A 25,000-nucleotide genomic window follows, 5' to 3' on the forward strand; every position below is an offset into this window, starting at 1 on the left:
GGCCGAGCTCCTGCAACTGCTGGTCGGCCTGGGACTCCAGAAAGAATGCACCAAAGTTCTTTCGTGGAAGTTCAGGTGCAGCGGACCGACCAGGGAGCAAGGCCGATGGGGACTTCCAGGAGGCCGGCATGAGGGGGCCGGTGCCTACCCCTCACTCCCTGGAAGTCCTTCTCGGCCACAAACGGTTAGGACTTCCCGCTAGGAAGAACCGTTAGGACTTGGAACGCGGAGCAGAAATGCCCTCTCACAGGATTTCAGGTGAAGGAGATATTCACACCCCTAAAAGTGTCACCACCTCAAATACACCGGGGTAAGGTGCCAAAGTACCCGGGCTCCTGGAACTGCTGCCCGGCTGAAGCCCAAAATAAAAACCTCATAGGGTTTTTCCTCCAAAACGTCAATGAAGACAGACCTGCGAGCGAAGCCGACGGGGACTTCCAGGAGGCCGGCATGACGTGCCACTACATACCGGTCAGACCATGGAAGTCCTTCTCGGGTTGGAACAGGTGCAGCTCCCGCTAGAACGTGCAGCACGTCCTCCTTCAAGGTACTCGGGTTGGAGTCGCCAAGCTGGCCGAGCTCCTGCAACTGCTGGTCGGCCTGGGACTTCAGAAAGAATGCACCAAAGTTCTTTCATGGAAAGTCAGGTGCAGCGGACCGACCAGCGAACGAGGCCGACGGGGACTTCCAGGAGGCCGGCATGACGTGCCACTACATACCGGTCACACCATGGAAGCCCTTCTCGGGTTGAACCAGGTATAGCTCCCGCTAGAACGTGCAGCACATCCTCCTTCACAGTACTCGGTTGAACTCACCACCGTGGCCGAGCTCCTGCAACTGCTGGTCGGCCTGGGACTCCAGAAAGAATGTACCAAAGTTCTTTCGTGAAAGTTCAGGTGCAGCGGACCGACCAACGAGCAAGGCCGATGGGGACTTCCAGGAGGCCGGCATGACGTGCCACTACATACCGGTCACTCCCTGGAAGTCCTTCTCGGCCACGAACGGTTAGGACTTCCCGCTAGGAAGAACCGTTAGGACTTGGAACGCGGAGCAGAAATGCCCTCTCACAGGATTTCAGGTGAAGGAGATATTCACACCCCTAAAAGTGTCACCACCTCAAATACACCGGGGTAAGGTGCCAAAGTACCCGGGCTCCTGGAACTGCTGCCCGGCTGAAGCCCAAAATAAAAACCTCATAGGGTTTTTCCTCCAAAACGTCAATGAAGACAGACCTGCGAGCGAGGCCGACGGGGACTTCCAGGAGGCCGGCATGACGTGCCACTACATACCGGTCACACCATGGAAGTCCTTCTCGGGTTGAACCAGGTACAGCTCCCGCTAGAACGTGTAGCACGTCCTCCTTCACAGTACTCGGTTGGACTCAACACCGTGGCCGAGCTCCTGCAACTGCTGGTCGGCCTGGGACTTCAGAAAGAATGCACCACAGTTCTTTCATGGAAAGTCAGGTGCAGCGGACCGACCAGCGAACGAGGCCGACGGGGACTTCCAGGAGGCCGGCATGACGTGCCACTACATACCGGTCACACCATGGAAGTCCTTCTCGGGTTGAACCAGGTATAGCTCCCGCTAGAACGTGCAGCACGTCCTCCTTCACAGTACTCGGTTGAACTCACCACCGTGGCCGAGCTCCTGCAACTGCTGGTCGGCCTGGGACTCCAGAAAGAATGTACCAAAGTTCTTTCGTGGAAGTTCAGGTGCAGCGGACCGACCAGGGAGCAAGGCCGATGGGGACTTCCAGGAGGCCGGCATGACGTGCCACTACATACCGGTCACTCCCTGGAAGTCCTTCTCGGCCACGAACGGTTAGGACTTCCCGCTAGGAAGAACCGTTAGGACTTGGAACGCGGAGCAGAAATGCCCTCTCACAGGATTTCAGGTGAAGGAGATATTCACACCCCTAAAAAGTGTCACCACCTCAAATACACCGGGGTAAGGTGCCAAAGTACCCGGGCTCCTGGAACTGCTGCCCGGCTGAAGCCCAAAATAAAAACCTCATAGGGTTTTTCCTCCAAAACGTCAATGAAGACAGACCTGCGAGCGAGGCCGACGGGGACTTCCAGGAGGCCGGCATGACGTGCCACTACATACCGGTCACACCATGGAAGTCCTTCTCGGGTTGAACCAGGTACAGCTCCCGCTAGAACGTGTAGCACGTCCTCCTTCACAGTACTCGGTTGGACTCAACACCGTGGCCGAGCTCCTGCAACTGCTGGTCGGCCTGGGACTTCAGAAAGAATGCACCACAGTTCTTTCATGGAAAGTCAGGTGCAGCGGACCGACCAGCGAACGAGGCCGACGGGGACTTCCAGGAGGCCGGCATGACGTGCCACTACATACCGGTCACACCATGGAAGTCCTTCTCGGGTTGAACCAGGTACAGCTCCCGCTAGAACGTGTAGCACGTCCTCCTTCACAGTACTCGGTTGGACTCAACACCGTGGCCGAGCTCCTGCAACTGCTGGTCGGCCTGGGACTTCAGAAAGAATGCACCACAGTTCTTTCATGGAAAGTCAGGTGCAGCGGACCGACCAGCGAACGAGGCCGACGGGGACTTCCAGGAGGCCGGCATGACGTGCCACTACATACCGGTCACACCATGGAAGTCCTTCTCGGGTTGAACCAGGTATAGCTCCCGCTAGAACGTGCAGCACGTCCTCCTTCACAGTACTCGGTTGAACTCACCACCGTGGCCGAGCTCCTGCAACTGCTGGTCGGCCTGGGACTCCAGAAAGAATGTACCAAAGTTCTTTCGTGGAAGTTCAGGTGCAGCGGACCGACCAGGGAGCAAGGCCGATGGGGACTTCCAGGAGGCCGGCATGACGTGCCACTACATACCGGTCACTCCCTGGAAGTCCTTCTCGGCCACGAACGGTTAGGACTTCCCGCTAGGAAGAACCGTTAGGACTTGGAACGCGGAGCAGAAATGCCCTCTCACAGGATTTCAGGTGAAGGAGATATTCACACCCCTAAAAAGTGTCACCACCTCAAATACACCGGGGTAAGGTGCCAAAGTACCCGGGCTCCTGGAACTGCTGCCCGGCTGAAGCCCAAAATAAAAACCTCATAGGGTTTTTCCTCCAAAACGTCAATGAAGACAGACCTGCGAGCGAGGCCGACGGGGACTTCCAGGAGGCCGGCATGACGTGCCACTACATACCGGTCACACCATGGAAGTCCTTCTCGGGTTGAACCAGGTACAGCTCCCGCTAGAACGTGTAGCACGTCCTCCTTCACAGTACTCGGTTGGACTCAACACCGTGGCCGAGCTCCTGCAACTGCTGGTCGGCCTGGGACTTCAGAAAGAATGCACCACAGTTCTTTCATGGAAAGTCAGGTGCAGCGGACCGACCAGCGAACGAGGCCGACGGGGACTTCCAGGAGGCCGGCATGACGTGCCACTACATACCGGTCACACCATGGAAGTCCTTCTCGGGTTGAACCAGGTACAGCTCCCGCTAGAACGTGTAGCACGTCCTCCTTCACAGTACTCGGTTGGACTCAACACCGTGGCCGAGCTCCTGCAACTGCTGGTCGGCCTGGGACTTCAGAAAGAATGCACCACAGTTCTTTCATGGAAAGTCAGGTGCAGCGGACCGACCAGCGAACGAGGCCGACGGGGACTTCCAGGAGGCCGGCATGACGTGCCACTACATACCGGTCACACCATGGAAGTCCTTCTCGGGTTGAACCAGGTATAGCTTCCCGCTAGAACGTGCAGCACGTCCTCCTTCACAGTACTCGGTTGAACTCACCACCGTGGCCGAGCTCCTGCAACTGCTGGTCGGCCTGGGACTCCAGAAAGAATGTACCAAAGTTCTTTCGTGGAAGTTCAGGTGCAGCGGACCGACCAGGGAGCAAGGCCGATGGGGACTTCCAGGAGGCCGGCATGACGTGCCACTACATACCGGTCACTCCCTGGAAGTCCTTCTCGGCCACGAACGGTTAGGACTTCCCGCTAGGAAGAACCGTTAGGACTTGGAACGCGGAGCAGAAATGCCCTCTCACAGGATTTCAGGTGAAGGAGATATTCACACCCCTAAAAGTGTCACCACCTCAAATACACCGGGGTAAGGTGCCAAAGTACCCGGGCTCCTGGAACTGCTGCCCGGCTGAAGCCCAAAATAAAAACCTCATAGGGTTTTTCCTCCAAAACGTCAATGAAGACAGACCTGCGAGCGAGGCCGACGGGGACTTCCAGGAGGCCGGCATGACGTGCCACTACATACCGGTCACACCATGGAAGTCATTCTCGGGTTGAACCAGGTACAGCTCCCGCTAGAACGTGTAGCACGTCCTCCTTCACAGTACTCGGTTGGACTCACCACCGTGGCCGAGCTCCTGCAACTGCTGGTCGGCCTGGGACTTCAGAAAGAATGCACCACAGTTCTTTCATGGAAAGTCAGGTGCAGCGGACCGACCAGCGAACGAGGCCGACGGGGACTTCCAGGAGGCCGGCATGACGTGCCACTACATACCGGTGACACCATGGAAGTCCTTCTCGGTTTGAACCAGGTGCAGCTCCTGCTAGAACGTGCAGCACGTCCTCCTTCAAGGTGTTCGGTTGGAGCCGCCAAGGTGGCCGAGCTCCTGCAACTGCTGGTCGGCCTGGGACTCCAGAAAGAATGCATCAAAGTTCTTTCGTGGAAGTTCAGGTGCAGCGGACCGACCAGCGAGCGAGGACGACGGGGACTTCCAGGAGGCCGGCATGACGTGCCACTACATACCGGTCACACCATGGAAGTCCTTCTCGGGTTGGACCAGGTGCAGCTCCCGCAAGAACGTGCAGCACGTCCTCCTTCACGGTACTCGGTTGGAGTCACAGAGCTGGCCGAGCTCCTGCAACTGCTGGTCGGCCTGGGACTCCAGAAAGAATGCACCAAACTTCTTTCATGGAAGTTAAGGTGCAGCGGACCGACCAGCGAACGAGGCCGACGGGGACTTCCAGGAGGCACCGTGAGAGGGCAGGCCGGTACCTATTGCTCAAACCCTGGAAGTCACTCTCGGCCAGGAACGGTTAGGACTTCCCGCTAGGAAGAACCGTTGGGACTTGGAACTCAAAACCTAGATGCCCTCTCACAGGATTTCAGGTGAAGGAGATATTCACACCCCTAAAAGTGTCACCCACCTCAAATACACCGGGGTAAGGTGCCAAAGTACCCGGGCTCATGGAACTGCTGCCCGGCTGAGGCCCAAAATAAAAACCTCATAGGGTTTTTTCTCCAAAACGTCAATGAAGACAGACCTGCGAGCGAGGCCGACGGGGACTTCCAGGAGGACGGCAGGAGGTGCCACTACCTACCGGTCACACCATGGAAGTCCTTCTCGGCTTGGAACGGGAGCAGCTCCCGTTTGTACTTCCTCGTTCACGGCTTTCGGTAGGAGTTGCCGAGGTGGCCGAGCTCCTGCAACTGCAGGTCGGCTTGGGACTTCATAAAATACCATAAAAAAAAAAAGTGTTTTTTATTATGAAGGTAAAACTCACAGCGGGACCGAGCCGTGAGCCAGGCCGACGGGGACTTCCAGGAGGACGGCAGGAGGTGCCACTACCTACCGGTCACACCATGGAAGTCCTTCTCGGCTTGGAACGGGAGCAGCTCCCGTTTGTACTTCCTCGTTCACGGCTTTCGGTAGGAGTTGCCGAGGTGGCCTTGCTCGTGCAACTGCAGGTGGGCTTGGGGCTTCAGGAAATAACATAAAAAAAAAAAATATTTTTTTATTAAGAAGGTAAAAAAACACCGGATCCGACCAGCGAGCGAGGCCGACGGGGACATCCAGGGCAGCGGCGTGAGAGGGCGGCTTGGTGCCGCTATCGCCGTGGAAGCAGCATTCGGCCTAAGCCGGGAACGCCTCCCGCCCTCCTCTCGTCCTGGAAGTGTTGGACTTGGGAGGCGGAGCAAGTTCTCCCTCTCACAGTATTTCAGGCGTAGGAGATGTTCACACCCCTAAAAGTGTCACCTCGCCAATTACACCGGTGGGAGGTGCCAAAATGCCCGGCCTCCTGGAACTGCTGCTTGGCTGAAGGCCAAAATAAAAACCTCATAGGGTTTTTCCTCCAAAACGTGAATGAAGACAGACACGCGAGCCAGGCCGAGGGGGAGTTCCAGGAGGTCGGCATGAGGTGGCCGCACCTACCGCTTGAGCCCTGGAAGTCCGTCGCGGACCGGAAGTGCATGTCGGGCGGGTGAACTACGGGACTCGCCGCGGGCGCTGTGGAGCTCCCACAAGGAAGCTGCCGGCATCCACAAGCTCCCACGGGGCCCCTCTATCCCCCCACGGGTGCAGAAGGCAGGCACACCGCCGCTAATAGGCGGAGCTGGCTCCCGGCCGCTGTCATGCATCACTCGCGGACCGGAAGTGCTTGTCAGCCGGGTGGACACGGCGGGACTCGCCGCGGGTGCTGTGGAGCTCGTACAGGGCTGCCCCCGGGCTGGCACAGCTTCCACAAGGCTCCTCTATCCCCCCACGGGTGCAATAGGCAGGCACACGCCGCACACGCCGCTCGTACACGGAGATGGCTCCCGGCCGCTTTCGGTAGGAGTCACCGAGGTGGCCTTGCTCGTGCAAATGCAGGGGGGCTTGGGGCTTCGGAAAATACCATAAAAAAAAAAAGTTTTTTTATTAAGAAGGTAAAAAAAAAAACAGCGGGACCGACCCGCGAGCTAGGCCGACGGGGACTTCCAGGAGGTCGGCATGAGGTGGAGGCTCCTACCGCTCTTGCCCTGGAAGTCCGCAGAGGACCGCGGGCGCTGTGGAGCTCCCACAAGGAAGCTGCTGGCATCCAGCAGCTCCCACGGGGCCCCTCTATCCCCCCACGGGTGCAGAAGGCAGGCACACCGCCGCTGATAGGCGGAGCTGGCTCCCGGCCGCTGTCATGCATCACTCGCGGACCGGAAGTGCTTTGCAGCCGGGTGGACACGACGGGACTCGCCGCGGGCGCTGTGGAGCTCCCACAAGGAAGCTGCCGGCATCCACAAGCTCCCACGGGGCCCCTCTATCCCCCCACGGGTGCAGAAGGCAGGCACACGCCGCTGATAGGCGGAGCTGGCTCCCGGCCGCTGTCATGCATCACTCGCGGACCGGAAGTGCTTGTCAGCCGGGTGGACACGGCGGGACTCGCCGCGGGTGCTGTGGAGCTCGTACAGGGCTGCCCCCCGGCTGGCACAGCTTCCACAAGGCTCCTCTATCCCCCCACGGGTGCAATAGGCAGGCACACGCCGCACACGCCGCTCGTACACGGAGATGGCTCCCGGCCGCTTTCGGTAGGAGTCACCGAGGTGGCCTTGCTCGTGCAAATGCAGGTGGGCTTGGGGCTTCGGAAAATACCATAAAAAAAAAAAGTTTTTTTATTAAGAAGGTAAAAAAAACCACAGCGGGACCGACCCGCGAGCTAGGCCGACGGGGACTTCCAGGAGGTCGGCATGAGGTGGAGGCTCCTACCGCTCTTGCCCTGGAAGTCCGCAGAGGACCGCGGGCGCTGTGGAGCTCCCACAAGGAAGCTGCCGGCATGCAGCAGCTCCCACGGGGCCCCTCTATCCCCCCACGGGTGCAGAAGGCAGGCACACCGCCGCTGATAGGCGGAGCTGGCTCCCGGCCGCTGTCATGCATCACTCGCGGACCGGAAGTGCTTGGCAGCCGGGTGGACACGACGGGACTCGCCGCGGGCGCTGTGGAGCTCCCACAAGGAAGCTGCCGGCATCCACAAGCTCCCACGGGGCCCCTCTATCCCCCCACGGGTGCAGAAGGCAGGCACACCGCCGCTGATAGGCGGAGCTGGCTCCCGGCCGCTGTCATGCATCACTCGCGGACCGGAAGTGCTTGGCAGCCGGGTGGACACGGCGGGACTCGCCGCGGGTGCTGTGGAGCTCGTACAGGGCTGCCCCCGGGCTGGCACAGCTTCCCCATGGCTCCTCTATCCCCCCACGGGTGCAATAGGCAGGCACACGCCGCACACGCCGCTCGTACACGGAGATGACTCCCGGCCGCTTTCGGTAGGAGTCACCGAGGTGTCCTTGCTCGTGCAACTGCAGGTGGGCTTGAGGCTTCCGAAAGTACCATAAAAAAAAAAAGATTTTTTTATTAAGAAGGTAAAAAAAAAAACAGCGGGACCGACCCGCGAGCTAAGCCGACGGGGACTTCCAGGAGGTCGGCATGAGGTGGCCGCTCATACCGCTCTTGCCCTGGAAGTCCGCAGAGGACCGCGGGCGCTGTGGAGCTCCCACAAGGAAGCTGCCGGCATGCAGCAGCTCCCACGGGGCCCCTCTATCCCCCCACGGGTGCAGAAGGCAGGCACACCGCCGCTGATAGGCGGAGCTGGCTCCCGGCCGCTGTCATGCATCACTCGCGGACCGGAAGTGCTTGGCAGCCGGGTGGACACGACGGGACTCGCCGCGGGCGCTGTGGAGCTCCCACAAGGAAGCTGCCGGCATCCACAAGCTCCCACGGGGCCCCTCTATCCCCCCACGGGTGCAGAAGGCAGGCACACCGCCGCTGATAGGCGGAGCTGGCTCCCGGCCGCTGTCATGCATCACTCGCGGACCGGAAGTGCTTGGCAGCCGGGTGGACACGGCGGGACTCGCCGCGGGTGCTGTGGAGCTCGTACAGGGCTGCCCCCGGGCTGGCACAGCTTCCCCATGGCTCCTCTATCCCCCCACGGGTGCAATAGGCAGGCACACGCCGCACACGCCGCTCGTACACGGAGATGACTCCCGGCCGCTTTCGGTAGGAGTCACCGAGGTGTCCTTGCTCGTGCAACTGCAGGTGGGCTTGAGGCTTCCGAAAGTACCATAAAAAAAAAAAGATTTTTTTATTAAGAAGGTAAAAAAAAAAACAGCGGGACCGACCCGCGAGCTAAGCCGACGGGGACTTCCAGGAGGTCGGCATGAGGTGGCCGCTCATACCGCTCTTGCCCTGGAAGTCCGCCGAGGACCGCGGGCGCTGTGGAGCTCCCACAAGGAAGCTGCCGGCATGCAGCAGCTCCCACGGGGCCCCTCTATCCCCCCACGGGTGCAGAAGGCAGGCACACCGCCGCTGATAGGCGGAGCTGGCTCCCGGCCGCTGTCATGCATCACTCGCGGACCGGAAGTGCTTGGCAGCCGGGTGGACACGGCGGGACTCGCCGCGGGCGCTGTGGAGCTCGTACAGGGCTGCCCCCGGGCTGGCACAGCTTCCACAAGGCTCCTCTATCCCCCCACGGGTGCAATAGGCAGGCACACGCCGCACACGCCGCTCGTACACGGAGATGGCTCCCGGCCGCTTTCGGTAGGAGTCACCGAGGTGGCCTTGCTCGTGCAAATGCAGGTGGGCTTGAGGCTTCAGAAAATACCATAAAAAAAAAAAGTTTTTTTATTAAGAAGGTAAAAAAACCAGCGGGACCGACCCGCGAGCGAGGCCGACGGGGACTTCCAGGAGGTCGGCATGACTTTGCCGCTCATACCGCTCTTGCCCTGGAAGTCCACAAGGGGCGCTGCGGAGCTCGTACACGGCTGCCCCCGGTCTTGCACAGCTTCCCCATGGCTCCTGTATCCCCCCCCCCCCCCCCCCCCACGGGTGCAGGCACACACCGCTCATACACTCTGGAGCTGGCTGACAGCCCAGCTGACATGCCACCTCCTAGCCGACCGGAAGTACATGTCAGGCGGCTTGGGACATAGTGGGACCCCCCCCCCGCTGGCGCTGAGGAGCTCATACACTGTTGCCCCCGGGCATGCACAGCTTGCACACGGCTCCTCTACCCTGGGCTGCAATGGGCAGCACACGCCGCTCATACACTCTGGAGCTGGCTGACAGCAACTGCTGCTGATAATGATGATGACGATAATGTGCAAAGGGTTATCTATCGGCGGACAGTGTCACACTCTGGCCCTGGAACTGTGCCCCGGCCTGCCTCTGCTGCTCATTACCGCCTCTGTCATTTTTTGAACATACCCCACTTTCACTTGATTTTAAATGTGTCACTTTCAGTAGCAGAAATGTCATTCTTTGACATTTGGGCCTTTTTATTTTCACTGCTGTTGGGTCACCAAATGGATCTCCTTATCTCGAGGCCTAGTCCTCTCCCCACCGCCCTGGAACTCTGCCCCGGCCTACGCTGCGTGCCGTCACACTCTGGCCCTGGAACTGTGCCCCGGCCTATGCTGCCTGCCGTCACACTCTGGCCCTGGAACTCTGCCCCGGCCTGTGCTGCCGTCACACTCTGGCCCTGGAACTGTGCCCACGGCCTGCCTCTGCTGCTCATTACCGCCTCTGACATTTTTGAACGTACCCCACTTTAACTTGATTTTAAATGTTTCACTTTCAGTATCAAAAATGTCATTCTTTGAAATTTGGGCCTTTTTATTTCCACTGCTGCTTGGTCACCAAATGGATCACCTTATCTCGAGGCCTAGTCCTCTCCCCACCGCCCTGGAACTCTGCCCCGGCCTACGCTGCCTGCCGTCACACTCTGGCCCTGGAACTGTGCCCCGGCCTATGCTGCCTGCCGTCACACTCTGGCCCTGGAGCTCTGCCCCGGCCTGTGCTGCCGTCACACTCTGGCCCTGGAACTATGCCCCGGCCTGCCCCTGCTGTTCACCACCGCCTCTGACATTTTTGAACGTACTCCACTTTCACTTGATTTTAAATGGTTCACTTTCAGTATCAAAAATGTCATTCTTTGACATTTGGGCCTTTTTATTTTCACTGCTGTTTGGTCACCAAATGGATCTCCTTAGATCGAGGCCTAGTCCTCTCCCCACCGCCCTGGAACTCTGCCCCGGCCTACGCTGCCTGCCGTGACACCCCTGGCCCTGGAACTCTGCCCCGGCCTACCTCTGCTGTTCACTACCGCCTCTGACATTTTTGAACATACCCCACTTTAACTTGATTTTAAATGTGTCACTTTCAAATGTTTCACTTTCAGTTGCAGAAATGGCATTCTTTGACATTTGGGCCTTTTCATTTTCACTGCTGCTTGGTCACCAAATGGATCCCCTTGGATTGAGGCCTAGTCCTCTCCCCACCGCCCTGGAACTCTTCCCCGGCCTACGCTGCCTGCCGTGACACCCCTGGCCCTGGAACTCTGCCCCGGCCTACCTCTGCTGTTCACTACCGCCTCTGACATTTTTGAACATACCCCACTTTAACTTGATTTTAAATGTGTCACTTTCAAATGTTTCACTTTCAGTTGCAGAAATGGCATTCTTTGACATTTGGGCCTTTTCATTTTCACTGCTGCTTGGTCACCAAATGGATCCCCTTGGATTGAGGCCTAGTCCTCTCCCCACCGCCCTGGAACTCTTCCCCGGCCTACGCTGCCTGCCGTGACACCCCTGGCCCTGGAACTCTGCCCCGGCCTACCTCTGCTGTTCACTACCGCCTCTGACATTTTTGAACATACCCCACTTTAACTTGATTTTAAATGTGTCACTTTCAAATGTTTCACTTTCAGTTGCAGAAATGGCATTCTTTGACATTTGGGCCTTTTCATTTTCACTGCTGCTTGGTCACCAAATGGATCCCCTTGGATTGAGGCCTAGTCCTCTCCCCACCGCCCTGGAACTCTTCCCCGGCCTACGCTGCCTGCCGTGACACCCCTGGCCCTGGAACTCTGCCCCGGCCTACCTCTGCTGTTCACTACCGCCTCTGACATTTTTGAACATACCCCACTTTAACTTGATTTTAAATGTTTCACTTTCAAATGTTTCACTTTCAGTAGCAGAAATGTCATTCTTTGACATTTGGGCCTTTTTATTTTCACTGCTGCTTGGTCACCAAATGGATCTCCTTGGATTGAGGCCTAGTCCTCTCCCCACCGCCCTGGAACTCTGCGCAGGCCTACGCTGCCTGCCGTGACACCCCTGGCCCTGGAACTCTGCCCCGGCCTACCTCTGCTGTTCACTACCGCCTCTGACATTTTTGAACATACCCCACTTTAACTTGATTTTAAATGTGTCACTTTCAAATGTTTCACTTTCAGTTGCAGAAATGGCATTCTTTGACATTTGGGCCTTTTCATTTTCACTGCTGCTTGGTCACCAAATGGATCCCCTTGGATTGAGGCCTAGTCCTCTCCCCACCGCCCTGGAACTCTTCCCCGGCCTACGCTGCCTGCCGTGACACCCCTGGCCCTGGAACTCTGCCCCGGCCTACCTCTGCTGTTCACTACCGCCTCTGACATTTTTGAACATACCCCACTTTAACTTGATTTTAAATGTGTCACTTTCAAATGTTTCACTTTCAGTTGCAGAAATGGCATTCTTTGACATTTGGGCCTTTTCATTTTCACTGCTGCTTGGTCACCAAATGGATCCCCTTGGATTGAGGCCTAGTCCTCTCACCCACCGCCCTGGAACTCTGCCCCGGCCTACACTGCCTGCCGTCACACTCTGGCCCTGGAACTCTGCCCCGGCCTGTGTTATGGAATAAATATATGTATAATGTATCTGGGACCTCAAAGAGTGCAATGCTGAAGAGAAGAACATGTATTAGAATATATGTTGGGTATTATTGAAAGGTAATGGAATAGATTTGCAGACATTCTGTAGATAGTAGAAATTGGGGCCCTACAAGGACTTACCAGACACAAAGGAGTCTGTTTGATGTTTGATGTTTGATGTTTGAGTTCTGTGCATACAGCCAAGATAAGATAAGGACCAGACACCAGATTAACAACTAGAGATAAGAACAATGTACATTGTGACATAGATCACAAGGGAAGAAACCACAAGAATGTAAATGATTAAATGTGTGTCTGCACGTAGTCATGTGATATTTTTACTATATAAACTCTGTGTCTCTGCAAATAAAGTCAGAAGGATTTTTACCTTGAGAAACGTCTCAGTGTATCTGTTGCTTCTCCGAGCTCGCACCCCCCCCCCCCCACCTGATTTGAACCTGCATGGAGATCAAGGCGTAAAGTGACCTCATTGCGATCACAGAAATTGGCGCCCGAACAGGGACTTGACCAGAAGGACGGCACCCCACCTAGGGGATCTCCCGGGACTTGAATGGCGACCTCCCGGACGAAGGAACGTGCAGACCACTGCTGCAGCAAGGTAAGAAGACTTAATTCTTACAAACTCTGCTCTGCACCTTCCTGTCTGGTAGGTCACCTTCCCGGTAGTACTCCTGAGGAATAGAGGGGCCACATGAGGGTATTTTTAGTGTAAAAATCTGGTCAAGTCTATATGTAATCCTACCCTCAGGATAAAGTGCCTGATCTCCATGACAGTATTTGTATGAATGTTGTAGGAACCCAGTTTTGTGTCACAAATGCATTTTAGAATAAGGAAATTGTTTTTGGAAAAAACTTCCGATAATCCGGCAAATTACCAGAAACATGTGTACATGCTTCAGGTGACTACGGGGATTATGATAGGCTAAATTTTAGCCCGAAAATCGAAAATTTTGTGCAATCTGATAATCTGGCAAAATACCGAAAATGTGTGTACAGCATTGAGGTACTTGCGGGGATTATCATGCACTGATTTTCAGCTCAAAATTCCAGAATTTTCTGCAATCTGATAATCCGGCATGTCAAATGAACAGCTTGATTTTACGTTTGCCTTGTTATTTGGATTAGGAATATTTGTCATATTACTCTTATGGTGTGGAGGATATCTCCTTGAGTGGTGTCTCAGACGAGGAAAGTTATAAAAGGACTGTGAAAGGGAAAGATCCTCTGGCCAGAGTGGAAGAAGTATAAGAAGTATCAAGTGGATAAGTAACTGTCGAAAATAGGCAAGAAAGAAATTTGCCTATCAGGAAACTTACCCCTTGAATTACTTAGGGTGTGCCAAAAAAGGCCACCACTTACAGTCACAAGATGAGGAACTTGGTGTTCCTAGTAAGAAGTTTCGAGGGGATAAGTAAAATTACCCCCTACGTAACTTAGGGTCTGCCCATAGGCGACCACTTATAACTATGGGGAACTTGGTGTTCCTATTACGAGATGAGCACCCACAAGGACTGACAGCCAAACAGGCAGTAGCAGAAAGAGAAGGTAAAAAGGCAACGCAAGGAACGAATCAGTTAATGAAGGCATGTGGAATGGGAAAAGCGGGAAGATTAGATCTGGAAAAATATAGATGATATAATGAGCAGATCCTTTGTGGGATTATTGTTTAGTTGGTTGTAATTTGGCTCAGTTGGATAGTGAATTAGCAAGCACCTGTTAAAATGGTGTAAATTTATTAGGGGATTGTAAATCCAGAACCACACAGAGTCAAATGACAAAGCAGATTGGAGTAGATGGATTGTAGCATCTTTTAGAAAGCAACAAAGAGCCTACAAATGTATGTAATGTTAATACACTGAAGTAAAAGTGCAGGAGGTTGTCAGAGGAAATTCATATTTTATAAAGTAAAGTTTAAAGCAAAGGAAGTGATAGAAGTAGTAGTTGTTTTAAAGTTGCAAATGACCTTATAGTAAATTCCCATATGGTATAATTTAGAATCAACTTGTGTGACAAGAGAAGGGGGAGGTGAAGAACAGCTGCTAGTGAGATAAGAAATGTAATCTTGTTCTTGAAATGAATGGACACAACATTAAATGCTGAAATAGATATTTTGTATGACTTTGTGTCATTTTGTATGTATTAGAAAACAGGACCAGCCGACGCCCGGTAATGGCGTCCGTACCTCATGTTGAGTGTGTCCTCATTGTTGGTGGGAAACCCCCTGCGCACTGTTTCCAATGGGAGAGGCTGCCCCCCCCCCCTGCCCCTGATGTGGCCACGCCCGGCCCAACCAAATCAGTATGAAATAATCACCTTGTTAATTTTGTCATTTGTAGTGTTTTTTTTCTATTTACAGAAGTTCCAGTTTTAGTTCACTGATGAAGCAACACGTCATCATAATATAGAGATGGTGGCCGTCAGATTGTACGGTTAAACATTAACGTAGATAATTCTTATACAATGGTGTGATGAATGATTGCAGATACGTATGTTGTTTTGCCGGCATTGAAAGTGTTAAGATTGTGAGAAGCTGTGAGTTTGTGACCCCCCTCCCTCCTTTCTAAAGTGTGCTGTGTTTGGGAGGAGGAGGAGGGGGGCTGACTGGGTGCAGTCTGCAGGGCTGATGAGACAAAGGGATCTCAATATGCACTGCTGAGATATATATATATCAGTAATGTCTACAAACCGAAATAAATTTCTTCTCTTTTGCGCAAGCGCTGTTGGTTATAAAAGTTACGATAATTATGTGTTATGATGTGATCAGATTTCATGTGTTTTGATAATTCAGATGTATTAAACTACAGATACTGTGAGACACGGGGTATTGAAAATGTATGTGCCCCCACCGTTATACTGTTTATTGGTTTGCAGTAATTAATGTTATCAGAGATAATATTTTCTGTTTTATTGAATAACTAACTACAATTGTTTTGTTTTTGATTTCACACATGAGTTATGTCATTGTAAAGATAACATGTTTGTCAGGAAAAAGTCATTTTTGTTTCAGGCTGTTGTACATTACAAGGGGTTAAATTAGTGTTATGTTGAGATGTAGTTTTGAACTCTGCTACATCACTCTCGCAGAGTCCACAAAGGGGGAAGGGTGAAGGAACTGATCAGGTACAATTTTGGTTTATGTGTAAGAGACCATCCCCCTCCAGCAAAGTTACATAGGAGGCGAGGTGACGTCACTCACACGAGTTTATGAGGGAGAAGGCAAAACAAAACTTGTATATTCATTTGTCAACTGCAAGACATTTGAGATTAACCTGTGCACTCCTTCTCCCTGAGCAGGTCACACTCCATAGCTGTACTACATTGAACGCAGCTACCTTACTGCCTTTGGAGCAAGGGGGAGAAGACGTAGGTAAAGTATGGTCACAATTTTTGCCTGAAACTGATGAACATGATTGTATGGCCCTTATGGACCAGGAAACAGTGGGGTTCGCACATGTAAAAGATACCCCACTCCAAAACCCAGACCTAATACTCTTTGTGGATGGTTCAAGGTATTGTGTAGAAGGATCTTTTCTTACAGGATATGCAGTAACCACCGAAGATGTAGTCCTAGAAGCAGCCTCCTTACCAGCGTCCCGCTCAGCACAAGAAGCGGAGCTTAAGGCCCTGGCAGCAGCATGCCAACATGCAGAAGGAAAGACAGCAAATATATACACTGACTCTCGATATGCTTTTGGGATTGCACACGATTATGGCCCCATATGGAGGGCAAGACAGTTTTTGACCTCTGCAGGTACACCTGAAAAGAATGCAGACTTTGTAAAATACTTGATGGAGACCCTGATGTTACCCACAGAAGTAGCAGTAGTAAAAATTAAAGCTCACACTAAGGTGAGTTCACCAGAGACAAAAGGGGAAATGCCCTGGCAGACGAAGCGGCAAAGCAAGCAGCACAGAAGCTACCCGTGTTAGCAGCCGTATGTCAGATAAAAGATCCAGAGGAAACAAGACCAGCTGTAAGCCCGGAACTACTGCAACAACTTCAAGGACAAGCAACAGAAGAAGAAAAAGACAAGTGGACGGCCCAAGGAGCAACGCTACGAAAAGATGGCCTCTGGCAGTGCCAGAATAAACTGTGCCTGCCTAAGACAATGTTCCCAATGATGGCCCAGATAACACATGGAGAGACACACCAGTCAAAAACGGCAATGATGGACTTGGTAAACAAGGTGTGGTATGCCCCAGGGTTTAGTGTGATGGCCAGCAGTTTTACACAAGGATGCATGATCTGTGCAACACATAATATTGGAAGAACTGTAAAAGTACCACAGAAGCACACACCCAGACCTATATATCCGTTCCAGAGACTGCAGATAGACTATATTCAATTACCCAAAGTTGGTACCTATGAGTATGTGCTTGTTTGTATTGATCTCTTTTCAGGATGGCCAGAAGCATTTCCAGTAACCAAAGCTACAGCCGTAGCCACAGCAAAGAAACTGATCAACGAGGTGGTGTGCAGATATGGAGTTCCAGAGATGATGGAGAGCGACAGAGGAACTCATTTTACGGGTGAAATCATGAACTATGTGTTGTCAGCTCTAGGCATAAGTCAAGCCCTACATACACCATACCATCCACAAAGTAGTGGGAAGGTTGAGAGACTAAATGGGACTCTCAAATTGAAAATCCAAAAAGCAATGGTAGAAACCGGGAAACCATGGACCGAGTGTCTACCATTAGCCTTGTTCTCAGTAAGATATACGCCCACAAAAAGAACAGGTCTCAGCCCATATGAGATCTTATTTGGGTCGGCTCCCAGATTAGGATGTTATTTTCCACAGGTGCTCCAAATGCAGTATGGTAGACTAACAGATTATGTATAAACGCTGAACAAACAATTGACCAAGGTGCATGCACAAGTCTTTGCTTCCATTCCAGGTCCTGATTCAGTTGAAGGGACGTATAAGCTAGAACCAAGAGATTGGGTCGTTGTCAAAAGACACGTGAGGAAAAGTCTAGACCCAAGATTTGATGGTCCTTTTCAAGTCCTACTCGTTACAAGCACCTCAGTGAAGCTCGAAGGAAAGGCAAGCTGGATTCACGCCAGTCATTGTAAAAAGGTTCTTCAGCCAGAAGAATGAAGATCTTTGCGGTTGTTGCGGCGGTTGTTGCGTGTGCTCTTATACAAAAAGGCAGAACTGCTACTCCTGTACACGTAATCAGTACAGAATCACTGGAACAGTTCAGGACAGGGTGGGCGAATGCCACAGTGGATAGAAAGCAGGGTAACTACACCTGTAAGGCCAATGCCCCGTGTTATACTACAAATGTGACTACAACCGAAGGGACTTGGAGAAAAGGACCACATGGAGGGACTGTGTACCTTCACATAGACAAAACAGCCAACATTAGCATACAAGAAGAGACGGCTGTTGTTTTGTTGTTATGAACCAGATTTACAGTATCTATAGAAATATACAACCAGTAAAAATAGAAACGAAATGATAAATAAGATATATTAAAGATGCAACAAGGAGAGGCTCAACTCTACGATTGTAATAAAAGAAACTGATGGGATGATATTATGTATGAATAATAGCCAAATAAGAAATAGAAGATATTTTGTATTCTTGATAACAATTTTAAGAGATAGTTTTAAGCCACATATAACAGTACAAAGTCTGGAAAGAATCCCACACACTTGTAAGAGCGCTGTAACCCAACAGCAGAAAGAGAATGTACACTTCAATATTTCCTTCCCTGAATCCCCCAGCTGTCATAGACAAAAAAGAGAATGGTATGACACGCTATTAGGAGGGGTAGGAACGGGATTAGGAGTATTGAATGGTATACAGTTAGAAACAGTTATGAACAAATGAAACTCAGTGGGAGACGACACATCTACTGCATTAAGGATAGGTGCCTCATGGTTACCTACTACCTTTGCCATACAACAGAAAGGGTTAGCTATAGATGAACTGTTTCTAAATGTTTTTAATGAAAGTATGCTAACCGAATATAGAACATTACAGAATGTATCAACTTTTGTAAATTGGACAGTATGTACGCTTAAAACGATGTGGCAACAAGAACAGATGAATAATTTTAAGAATAAATTGTTTAGTAGTCATGTTAGGCAATGGACAGACATTCTGCCCGTAAGAGAGAGAAATGATACGTGGTTATTGTTACAGCCTGAGTATACTGAGTGTGCCCCTAAATGGTGTGCAGGAAGACTAATAGCATTCAATGTGAAAAATCCTACTCTATTATGCAAATTTATTGTTATGCCAATGGTAATGATTGATCCGGTGACATTATTAGGACAATATTGGATGCCAGAAATGAAAGGAACACACATAGATTCTCAAAATAAGACAAGGAATATAGATTTGTGCCAATTAACAGAGCAAGGATATGTATGTAATGAACAGTCAGGGATATATGAACCCTGTCTAATGCAGCACCAGGATAATGTATGCGCACTCACTATAATCCCAGAAGCTAACCTACAGGTTTATATTGAAGTAGGTCCACAGCATGTATGTTTAATAACTAACGACAAGCAGACCCTTAGCCAGTTTAATCTCATAGGACCATTTTCAGGATGTCTATACAATGTGACGCATTTGACTTGGGGGAACCAAACTATAGTGTTCCTGCCTACTTTAGAAGAAATAATGTCCACTGTATGGGTACCTGAACCTTTGCCCTATGGAAATTTTAGTTTGCCACTGGAAGGGTTAAAACAAGTGTTACAAAAGTCTAAAGACGTAAAGAAATTGATAGCAGCCCATAATGTAACTCTAAGTAAAGTGAAAATATTGGCTACAATAGCAGCTAAGGAAGTAATAAATTTATTGTCAGCAATAAAAGATGCTAGTGCCCATCATTGGTATGACATATTTACAGGATTTTCCCCCACTGCCACTAAGATACTGCATGTGTTATTCCAACCCTTGATATGTTTCATAATATTGTTTATATTGCTTACATGTTTTAATTGTTATACATTTTGCAAAATAAGGGAAGCATTCAATCAGAGGCCTATACATTATGATGAAAGAATGTTGTGAGATTACCCCACCTACATACCTGTGTGAATCAAGTGAAGAAATGGATCGAAGCCTTGCTATCAGGAGATAGAAGTAGCATTGGAATTTAGGTGTTGGTAAAATCACAAAAGGAGGGATTGTTATGGAATAAATATATGTATAATGTATCTGGGACCTCAAAGAGTGCAATGCTGAAGAGAAGAACATGTATTAGAATATATGTTGGGTATTATTGAAAGGTAATGGAATAGATTTGCAGACATTCTGTAGATAGTAGAAATTGGGGCCCTACAAGGACTTACCAGACACAAAGGAGTCTGTTTGATGTTTGATGTTTGATGTTTGAGTTCTGTGCATACAGCCAAGATAAGATAAGGACCAGACACCAGATTAACAACTAGAGATAAGAACAATGTACATTGTGACATAGATCACAAGGGAAGAAACCACAAGAATGTAAATGATTAAATGTGTGTCTGCACGTAGTCATGTGATATTTTTACTATATAAACTCTGTGTCTCTGCAAATAAAGTCAGAAGGATTTTTACCTTGAGAAACGTCTCAGTGTATCTGTTGCTTCTCCGAGCTCGCACCCCCCCCCCCCCACCTGATTTGAACCTGCATGGAGATCAAGGCGTAAAGTGACCTCATTGCGATCACACCTGCCTTTGCTGTTCACCACCGCCTCTGACATTTGTGAACATACCCCACTTTAACTTGATTTTAAATGGTTCACTTTCAAATGTTTCACTTTCAGTAGCAGAAATGTCATTCTTTGACACTTGGGCCTTTTTATTTTCACTGCTGTTTGGTCACCAAATGGATCTCCTTGGATTGAGGCCTAGTCCTCTCACCCACCGCCCTGGAACTCTGCCCCGGCCTACACTGCCTGCCGTCACACTCTGGCCCTGGAACTCTGTCCCGGCCTGCCCCTGCTGTTCACCACCGCCTCTGACATTTGTGAACATACCCCACTTTAACCTGATTTTAAATGGTTCACTTTCAGTATCAGAAATGTCATTCTTTGACACTTGGGCCTTTTTATTTTCACTGCTGTTTGGTCACCAAATGGATCTCCTTGGATTGAGGCCTAGTCCTCTCCCCACCGCCCTGGAACTCTGCCCCGGCCTACGCTGCCTGCCGTCACACTCTGGCCCTGGAACACTGCCCCGGCCTGTGCTGCCATCACACTCCTGGCCCTGGAACTCTGCCCCAGCCTGCCCCTGCTGTTCACCACCGCCTCTGACATTTGTGAACATACCCCACTTTAACTTGATTTTAAATGTTTCACTTTCAGTAGCAGAAATGTCATTCTTTGACATTTGGGCCTATTTATTTTCACTGCTGTTTGGTCACCAAATGGATCTCCTTATGTCGAGGCCTAGTCCTCTCCCCACCGCCCTGGAACTCTGCCCCGGCCTACGCTGCCTGCCGTCACACCCCTGGCCCTGGAACTCTGCCCCGGCCTGCCTCTGCTGCTCACCACCGCCTCTGACATTTTTGAACATACCCCACTTTAACTTGATTTTAAATGGTTCACTTTCAGTATCAGAAATGTCATTCTTTGACATTTGGGCCTTTTTATTTGCACTGCTGCTTGGTCAACAAATGGATCTCCTTAAATTGAGGCCTAGTCCTCTCCCCACCGCCCTGGAACTCTGCCCCGGCCTACACTGCCTGCCGTCACACTCTGGCCCTGGAACTCTGTCCCGGCCTGCCCCTGCTGTTCACCACCGCCTCTGACATTTGTGAACATACCCCACTTTAACTTGATTTTAAATGGTTCACTTTCAGTATCAGAAATGTCATTCTTTGACATTCGGGCCTTTTTATTTGCACTGCTGCTTGGTCAACAAATGGATCTCCTTAAATTGAGGCCTAGTCCTCTCCCCACCGCCCTGGAACTCTGCCCCGGCCTACACTGCCTGCCGTCACACTCTGGCCCTGGAACTCTGTCCCGGCCTGCCCCTGCTGTTCACCACCGCCTCTGACATTTGTGAACATACCCCACTTTAACTTGATTTTAAATGGTTCACTTTCAGTATCAGAAATGTCATTCTTTGACATTCGGGCCTTTTTATTTGCACTGCTGCTTGGTCAACAAATGGATCTCCTTAAATTGAGGCCTAGTCCTCTCCCCACCGCCCTGGAACTCTGCCCCGGCCTACGCTGCCTGCCGTCACACACTCTGGCCCTGGAACTCTGCCCCGGCCTGTGCTGCCGTCACACTCTGGCCCTGGAACTCTGCCCCGGCCTGCCTTTGCTGTTCACCACCGACTCTGACATTTTTGAACATACCCCACTTTAACTAGATTTTAAATGGTTCACTTTCAAATGTTTCACTTTCAGTAGCAGAAATGTCATTCTTTGACATTTGGGCCTTTTTATTTTCACTTCTGCTTGGTCACCAAATGGATCTCCTTATTTTGAGGCCTAGTCCTCTCCCCAACGCCCTGGAACTCTGCCCCGGCCTACGCTGCCTGCCGTCACACCCTGGCCCTGGAGCTCTGCCCCGGCCTGTGCTGCCGTCACACTCTGGCCCTGGAACTCTGCCCCGGCCTGCCTTTGCTGTTCACCACCGACTCTGACATTTTTGAACATACCCCACTTTAACTAGATTTTAAATGGTTCACTTTCAAATGTTTCACTTTCAGTAGCAGAAATGTCATTCTTTGACATTTGGGCCTTTTATTTTCACTGCTGCTTGGTCACCAAATGGATCTCCTTGGATTGAGGCCTAGTCCTCTCCCCACCGCCCTGGAACTCTGCCCCGGCCTACGCTGCCTGCCGTCACACACTCTGGCCCTGGAACTCTGCCCCGGCCTGTGCTGCCTTCACACTCCAGGCACCTGGAACTCTGCCCCGGCCTGCATCTGCTGCTCATTACCGCCTCTGACATTCTTTGAACATACCCCAATTTAACTTGATTTTAAATGTTTCACTTTCAGTATCAGAAATGCCATTCTTTGACATTTGGGCCTTTTTATTTTCACTGCTGCTTGGTCACCAAATGGATCTCCATATCTCGAGGCCTAGTCCTCTCCCCACCGCCCTGGAACTCTGCCCCGGCCTACGCTGCCTGCCGTCACACCCCTGGCCCTGGAACTCTGCCCCGGCCTGTGCTGCCTTCACACTCCAGGCACCTGGAACTCTGCCCCGGCCTGCATCTGCTGCTCATTACCGCCTCTGACATTCTTTGAACATACCCCACTTTAACGTGATTTTAAATGTGTCACTTTCAGTATCAGAAATGTCATTCTTTGACATTTGGGCCTTTTTATTGTCACTGCTGTTTGGTCACCAAATGGATCTCCTTGGAATGAGGCCTAGTCCTCTCCCCACCGCCCTGGAACTCTGCCCCGGCCTACGCTGCCTGCCATCACACTCCTGGCCCTGGAACTCTGCCCCGGCCTGCCCCTGCTGTTCACCACCGCCTCTGACATTTGTGAACAAACCCCACTTTAACTTGATTTTAAATGTTTCACTTTCAAATGTTTCACTTTCAGTAGCAGAAATGTCATTCTTTGACATTTGGGCCTTTCTATTTTCACTGCTGCTTGGTCACCAAATGGATCTCCATATCTCGAGGCCTAGTCCTCTCCCCACCGCCCTGGAACTCTGCCCCGGCCTACGCTGCCTGCCGTCACACTCCTAGCCCTGGAACTCTGCCCCGGCCTGCCTCTGCTGCTCATCACCGCCTCTGACATTTGTGAACATACCCCACTTTCACTTGATTTTAAATGTTTCACTTTCAGTAGCACAAATGCCATTCTTTGACATTTGGGCCTTTGTATTTTCACTGCTGTTTGTTCACGAAAGGATCCCCTTATCTGTGGCCTAGTCCTCTCCACGCCGCCTTGGAACTTTGCCCCGGCCTATGCTGCCTGCCGTCACACTCTGGCCCTGGAACTCTGGCCGGGCATGGGGATGCAAGTTGCTCCTGCTGCCCCCCCACCGGGACCTACCTGCAATCACCCTGGAACTCTGGCTGGGCATGGGGATGCAGTTTGCTCCCGCTGACCCCCTTTCCACCCCACCGGGACCTACCAGCAATCACCCTGGAACTCTGGCTGGGCATGGGATGCAGTTTGCTCCCGCTGACCCCCTTCCACCCCACCGGGACCTACCTGCAATCACCCTGGAACTCTGGCTGGGCATGGGGATGCAAGTTTCTCCCGCTGCCCCCCCACCGGGACCTACCTGCAATCACTCTGGAACTCTGGCTGGGCATGGAGATGCAGGTTGCTCCCGCTGCCCCCCCACCGGGACCTACCAGCAATCACCCTGGAACTCTGGCTGGGCATGGGGATGCAAGTTGCTCCCGCTGCCCCCCACCAGGACCTACCTGCAATCACCCTGGAACTCTGGCTGGGCATGGGAATGCAAGTTGCTCCCGCTGCCCCCCACCAGGACCTACCTGCAATCACCCTGGAACTCTGGCTGGGCATGGGGATGCAAGTTGCTCCCGCTGCCCCCCCACCAGGACCTACCAGCAATCAGCCTGGAACTCTGGCTGGGCATGGGGATGCAGGTTGCTCCCGCTGCCCCCCCACCGGGACCTACCTGCAATCACCCTGGAACTCTGGCTGGGCATGGGGATGCAGTTTGCTCCCGCTGACCCCCTTCCACCCCACCGGGACCTACCAGCAATCAACCTGGAACTCTGGCTGGGCATGGGGATGCAAGTTGCTCCCGCTGCCCCCCCACCAGGACCTACCTGCAATCACCCTGGAACTCTGGCTGGGCATGGGGATGCAGTTTGCTCCCGCTGACCCCCTTCCACCCCACCGGACCCAACAGCAATCACCCTGGAACTCTGGCTGGGCATGGGGATGCAGGTTGCTCCCGCTGCCCCCCCCCCCCACCGGGACCTACCTGCAATCACTCTGGAACTCTGGCTGGGCATGGGGATGCAAGTTGCTCCCGCTGCCCCCCACCAGGACCTACCTGCAATCACCCTGGAACTCTGGCTGGGCATGGGGATGCAAGTTGCTCCCGCTGCCCCCCACCAGGACCTACCTGCAATCACCCTGGAACTCTGGCTGGGCATGGGGATGCAGGTTGCTCCCGCTGCCCCCCCACCGGGACCTACCTGCAATCACCCTGGAACTCTGGCTGGGCATGGGGATGCAGTTTGCTCCCGCTGACCCCCTTCCACCCCACCGGGACCTACCTGCAATCACCCTGGAACTCTGGCTGGGCATGGGGATGCAAGTTGCTCCCGCTGCCCCCCACCAGGACCTACCTGCAATCAGCCTGGAACTCTGGCTGGGCATGGGGATGCAGGTTGCTCCCGCTGCCCCCCCACCGGGACCTACCTGCAATCACCCTGGAACTCTGGCTGGGCATGGGGATGCAGGTTGCTCCCGCTGCCCCCCCACCGGGACCTACCTGCAATCACCCTGGAACTCTGGCTGGGCATGGGGATGCAGTTTGCTCCCGCTGACCCCCTTCCACCCCACCGGGACCTACCTGCAATCACCCTGGAACTCTGGCTGGGCATGGGGATGCAAGTTGCTCCCGCTGCCC

Source organism: Rhinoderma darwinii, unplaced genomic scaffold (assembly GCF_050947455.1).
Source record: "Rhinoderma darwinii isolate aRhiDar2 unplaced genomic scaffold, aRhiDar2.hap1 Scaffold_761, whole genome shotgun sequence".
Taxonomy (NCBI): Eukaryota; Metazoa; Chordata; class Amphibia; order Anura; family Rhinodermatidae; genus Rhinoderma; species Rhinoderma darwinii.